The following is a 5,921-nucleotide window of genomic DNA, read 5'->3' on the forward strand; positions in this document are numbered from 1 at the left end:
AGGACATCACAAGTCATTTCTAAGTAAACCCTGGTCTAACAAGCAATTTACAGGGAGTGAGACGCAAACTTCAGACACAGAGAATGGACCGTCAGTGGCATGGGAAAGCTAGGTTATTTCTAACCAGGTAATTGAACCTTTTAATCTTTGTCAGATACAAATTATTATTCAAAGCAGAATATTTTTAACCACCGTCACATCTTCATGTCTGGAGGGGATATTTTAAGATGGAAGATGAAAGACCACAATTTCTACATCAGTATGGAAAAACGTATAAAAATCTGCTCGGCAGACTCCAGCCTTGTGCTTCCACGTTAAAGACAGACAGATGAGAAGCTGCAGGCCTATTGAAAGCATGTGGAAAATGTAGCAAGCAGGATCACCAGATCCAGGTGTACGTAGAGGCCCTTCTGTCTGCTCTGTTTACATGTTCTTGTAAACACACTGCACAATGTTGCTGTTGTCAGCAGTTGCATTATGCAAACCATGGCTGATCTGATCACATAGCAGAGAGTTTGACCACAACTTTGACTAAACAAATGAGAATGACTCTGACGTAGCCTCTTTAACCCAGATCCGTACACAGGCTCAATCTAAAAACACACCTCTCTCCCTCTCTCTCTCTCTAACATGCACTCTCTTTCTCTTAATAAGTCTACCCACCCACCCAACCACCCCCAGAGGTCACGTGAGTCAATCAGCCCCATGGTAGTGTTGATTGATGACTTCAGCCAGAACCAGGCTTTAACCACAGACACATACAAACTCCCATTACTCACCTCAAAGATAAGCAAATGGTCTGTAAGCCACCAATGGCTCTAAGTGCTGTACAAACACAGGTAATGCTGGCCTCATTTCAAAAGTCTTCATTACCTAACCACAGCCTCGACAAAACAAAAACATATACATATAATAAAGATGGCAGTATGCTGGGCCCCTTTCATCTCTTGATCTAGAAGCGCAAGGTCAGATCAAATCAGTGGGTCTGTTTTCAGCAGTGTATCTGTGATGCCGTCGGCGATGACGCACCCTGACGAATAATAAGATGGACTTAAAATGAAATTTTCTGGATGTGCTGCCAAAAAGATGCGCCAGAGTTACTGAGCAGAGATGAGGAGGTTAAGAAGCCAACGTGTACTTGGGTCTGACGCAAACTGACAGTACAGTACAATACAGGTAGTGTATCGACAGTCAAGGGATGCGGGCATGATTAACATATGATGATTCAAAGCCTCTGACAAGCTCTGTCACAAGACTGGAGTCTGGAGGGAGGATTACAAGGCCAGATGTTAACAGGAGTGGAAATGGCCCTAAAAAGAGCAGTAGGAAAGAGCTCTAATCATGTATTTTGGAAGAATGGTTGTCATCTCGCTAGCAGAGCTCCACGGGCGTGAAAAAACTACAATGTTGGTTTTTCCTTTAGTCAGTCAACCATATGACGAGCGAACTTAGAGTTCCAAACTTCAGTTTAGCATTGAGTGTTTGGAATATTCTCAGGATATGGAGCTGAACAAGTGGATTCATATGAAAAGTACCGTATTGTAGCGGGTGCCAGTACTGGTACTGGTGCCACTGTTGGCTTGAGAGGCTGTATACACTTGCACAGTTTCCCCCTTTACGTACACTCATCCAGCATCGAGTGTTCACGTGGCCTCCTATTAAACAGACAAATAGAAGATATTATCTTGACTTATGGCTAGCTTTAGCATTAGACCGACCTTGCTTTGCTTTGGTAGGGCACCAGTGCTGCTGATCTCGGCACCATTGTAGAGCCGATATAAAGGACATATGCAGCATTAAACTTGTCAGCAAGTGAAACCTTAAATTTTAAGAGAAAAAATAATTTCTTTCTTTTTTTTTTAACCGGTACTGCACCTTAAAATGTAGAAGAAGTGCAAGTTTTTACGTTAAAAACTTGGCCGAAAGTATCTGCTGACTTTTGAAATTCAGACAAATTATAATGATTTTGCCCAATGAGTGGGGATCAGCTGAAGAATAGATACTTGTCCCCAGCACAGTCCAAACGTCACAGGCCTATAGTCTGTCGCTACTGCGCACTCAGCAGTACTTCTCCATGCTCTTCTTGCACAACAGGCTGGAGCAGGCAGATGAAAGGAGCGTCCACACTGGGCTCTGGCTCCAGCCCCCCTCCATCCATCACAATCAACGCCAACAGTCAACCCAATTAGGCCCCCGGAACACTCAGGGCCACGGCTTGATTGTTAACACTGTGAAAACACAGAGGGAAGGAGGGTGGACGCTGGGCGATGATGGGAATTCTGAAAGCTTGGGGGGAGTTTGGGGAAAGATCGGGGAGGAGAGGGGGGAGGAAGGTCAGATAGATGGCAGCCCCATTTCCTCTCTAATGGTCTCCAAACGAGGGAATATGAGGGAATGTTACCCAGTAAAGCAGGTGACCCAGAGAAAAGGTGGGGGCAGCCACACCCACCCCTGAACCCTCGTTTGACTTGGAACATACGCACATCTGCATAGAAGCCATTAAAAAGAAAGACATGAAGGGTCATGCAGGAGTATAATTATGCATGCAAGGACTGTAGAAAGCACACTCAAGGGAAAAACATAAATAAAAATTATGAGCAGAAGTACGCCTCGGAGAGCTTGTTCTTGAACATAAGAGTGCGTGTAAGACAAACACAATGACTTCTATAGCGTCATTTCCAGCAATCCCATAACTCTCGCCCACCACAACCGCTGATTTGTTTCAGTTCTCTCATCGAAAAGCCATTAAGCGCTATGGTGCACTTGGCTGTGCTAGTCAGTTTAATCAGCTTTCCCTGTTCGGTGGAAGTTACAGGAAACGGCAGAAAGGAACACCTGGACTGGGTTACACCATTCAGGAATCCATGAATAAAGCATTTAGAAACAACTAGCTACTTTGGAAATGTGACTTACAAAATCGGGTGGCACCGTTAACTGCATCCTTAAGGCCAAAACGGCCATAATAAAGGGAAATATGCCTGTTTTGAAATAAACAGGAATTATCCTTTATTGGATGGCGAGTTAGCTAATAAGATCATGTTGTGCATTGGGAGCTAGGAAACATATGGAGAATCAAAACAAAGTCAATACTGGTAACTTTATTTGCAAATGTATAAGAAGGACTTTTAATAAGATCAAGAACTGGGGCTCCATTGAATGAATGAATGAAAACATTTTTCTATTTGCAGTTTTCATTGTGTTTTTGGTAGAAGGGATTAATACAACAGACATAGCCCCATTATTAGGTTTCAGTTGTATTAAGAACCACTTGATGGTCTACAAGTTTCTGTAGTGTTTGACTACACCTCTAACGTGTCATTACCATTGGAAAACATGCCATTATGAGACTGTATCATGTTGTAAATGATAAGTAGCCAATCGTCAAGCATTAGCAGAATGTTAACATTTTCTGGACAAAATGAGCTTCCCTAAACAAAGAAAAGATAAAAATGTATTTGTATTTCTGTTTGGAAATGCAACTGTTACAGCAATTTTGAAAGCCAATAAAATATAAAACATTAAAATGCGAGCTTTAAGTCAAGACACAAGATGCAAATAACTGTTTTTGCTCTTTGGCTCTAGCTACTTTTAGCTGCTTCCAGTGTGGTTGATTTTTACGCCTGATGTCCATCCTGATGAGCCTTCAAAGGGATTTATGTCGGTCTCTGGATCAATTTTGACTCTTTAGCTTTGATATTAGTCTCGTGGGACAAAAAAAGTTAGCTGATGTTCGAGTGAGCTGCAGTTACAGCATTTTGTTGGGAAGATGGGTGTGATGTTCAAAACAAATCTAGGCCTTCATATTAATTTTTAACACTAATTGCTTTGAATTACATTTAAATTCAAGAAATTTCCTTCTAAAAATAAACAAATATCTAAAGTAAGAAATGTAGAAATCTAGTAAATCCACCTTAATTACCTTGTTAAATGTCAAGATTACAAAATAATGTAGCGTTTTAAAAATGATCATCTTTTATCTTTGCCTTAGCTTATAGGACGTGTTTATTACGCCAGCCAGGTGACGAGGACTGTGGTCTTACCTTCCACATGTGGAGGGCTTGAGGAGGTAAACTCTTAGTTTAATTTCATCGTTTCATCGTTTCATCAAACATTTCATGTTTGAGTGATTTATTCGTGCTGACCTAGAAATGTATACTAACATAAAATATCTCAATCACGTTTTAATTACTGTGTATAATCAGATATTCTATTGTTACGGTTGCTGAAACATAATAAGTGTGACTTCACGATGGAATCATCATCAGTCCTGCTATAAAACCCACATTTCCAGAGCATTCATGTGCCTTTAAGTCAGTAACTGCAGAAATAGTCCAGACAAACATTTGTGTTGCTTAAAGTTGAGTACGAATGATTATCTGTGACAGACTGGTTACCTGTGCAGGTTTATACCCAGTGTAAACCCCTGTGCTAATGAAATGTGCTAATGTGCTAATGGTAACTGCCTTCTAAACTGAGTTTTTCTTGCAGTAGCAGTTTGCATGGTGTCCAGTCTGCCCTGAGTCTAACAGGAGAAGATGAAGAAAGCAGAAGTTAAAGAACAGGTATGCTAGTTACTCTGACTGCAAGCAGAGGTTAACATATGATAACAACACAATCACCGGACGTGATCATCAAATCTCCGACATTGTAAACGGGGGAATTTCAGATCATCTGTGAATCATTTCTGTGAACGAAAGCTTGTTCTGCTCATAGGTTCACATGGCTGAAGTCTATCTCAGCTATCACAGGGAGAGAGGCGAGGTCCACCTGAACAGGCCATCAGTCTTTCACAACAGATGGAAAACCACATTCTCAAGTCTACACCATTGTGTTTTTAGGCGTATCCTAACAAGTGTCTCATGGGATTGTGAGAGAGCACAAAACTCCTCAGAAAGACCCCTGCTGACATTTGACATTTGAACCCAGAGCCTTCTCGCTGCATGGAAAGAGTGGCAATTTCAGGGTCTAATCCTGCATTTTGTTTATTTATTTTTGCATCTACAGAGCAGCTGCATTAACACACTCACCTGGAGTGTCAGTTATCAGCCTTCTACCCTAAGCTTTGTCAGCTGGTTCAATCAGTGACACAAAAGTCTGACATATTATGACTTAAACTGGTTTTCACCCTGTTACTGTCAGGTATGATCTCTTCTCTTTCTTGTAAAAACAAACCAACCTAAACACACACAGTTGAATGCCACTTTTTTTGTCAATTACTCTGTACGGCCGTATGGATTCTGATGAAATGGAGTGTATGAGTTGTGACACACTGCTCTCTGGTTAGCTCATTGACTGAGTCAAGGTCTGTTTCGAGCCATTTTTCTCCAGCGTCCTTGCTGTATGTGCCAAACTCTAAGCAAAGCCTGCTGTTCTTACCATTTCTGGTAACACAATCCCACTTCATTTGGGTTAATAAGTGAAACCAACTGGGCTCTGTCTCTTTTTCCTCTTTGTGTGAGTGTGGGTTGGTAGGAGCTGGGAAATCGTGCACACACTTCAATAAAACTGTTTTTTTAGATATCTGGTGCATCGTTATTGTATTTGTCATTTACGCATGTGTAAATGACAAGTCTTAAAAGAATCTTATCAGGTTGAATTTCAGTGGACACACTGAAGGCTTTACAGTAAACTCTGTTAGTAGTATCGCCCTGGATGTTTTGATTCGTCCTTGCATGTGTGCTGGTGCATATGTAACTGTGGTTATTAAGTAATAAATGCCAACCAGATGTCCTATTTTTAGCAGAGCCAGTAAGGCGCTCTTCGCGAGGCATAGAAGCGTGCGGCAGATATCAGGCTCGCTCAGTTTCCGATCATCAAAGTGCGAAGGCCAGTTGTTGCAGATCCGGAATGTGGGTGGTAGTGGATTTGGTTTGTTGTAGTAACTTAAATCCATTTTCATCTCTGTCTCACAACAGCACACA

The 5,921-nt window shown here is 41.6% G+C and overlaps 1 long non-coding RNA gene across 1 annotated transcript; it reads left to right on the forward strand.

Moving 5' to 3' along the window:
- The first annotated feature begins 422 nt into the window (after positions 1-422).
- On the forward strand, positions 423-5,724 carry LOC102312724. The gene is made up of 3 exons (XR_317518.2): positions 423-4,066; positions 4,489-4,562; positions 4,714-5,724. It is a non-coding gene; the product is annotated as an uncharacterized LOC102312724 (long non-coding RNA).
- Positions 5,725-5,921: the final 197 nt, after the last annotated feature.

The sequence above is a fragment of the Haplochromis burtoni genome, unplaced genomic scaffold (genome assembly GCF_018398535.1).
Source record: "Haplochromis burtoni strain Fernald_Lab_line unplaced genomic scaffold, NCSU_Asbu1 Contig_643, whole genome shotgun sequence".
Taxonomy (NCBI): domain Eukaryota; kingdom Metazoa; phylum Chordata; class Actinopteri; order Cichliformes; family Cichlidae; genus Haplochromis; species Haplochromis burtoni.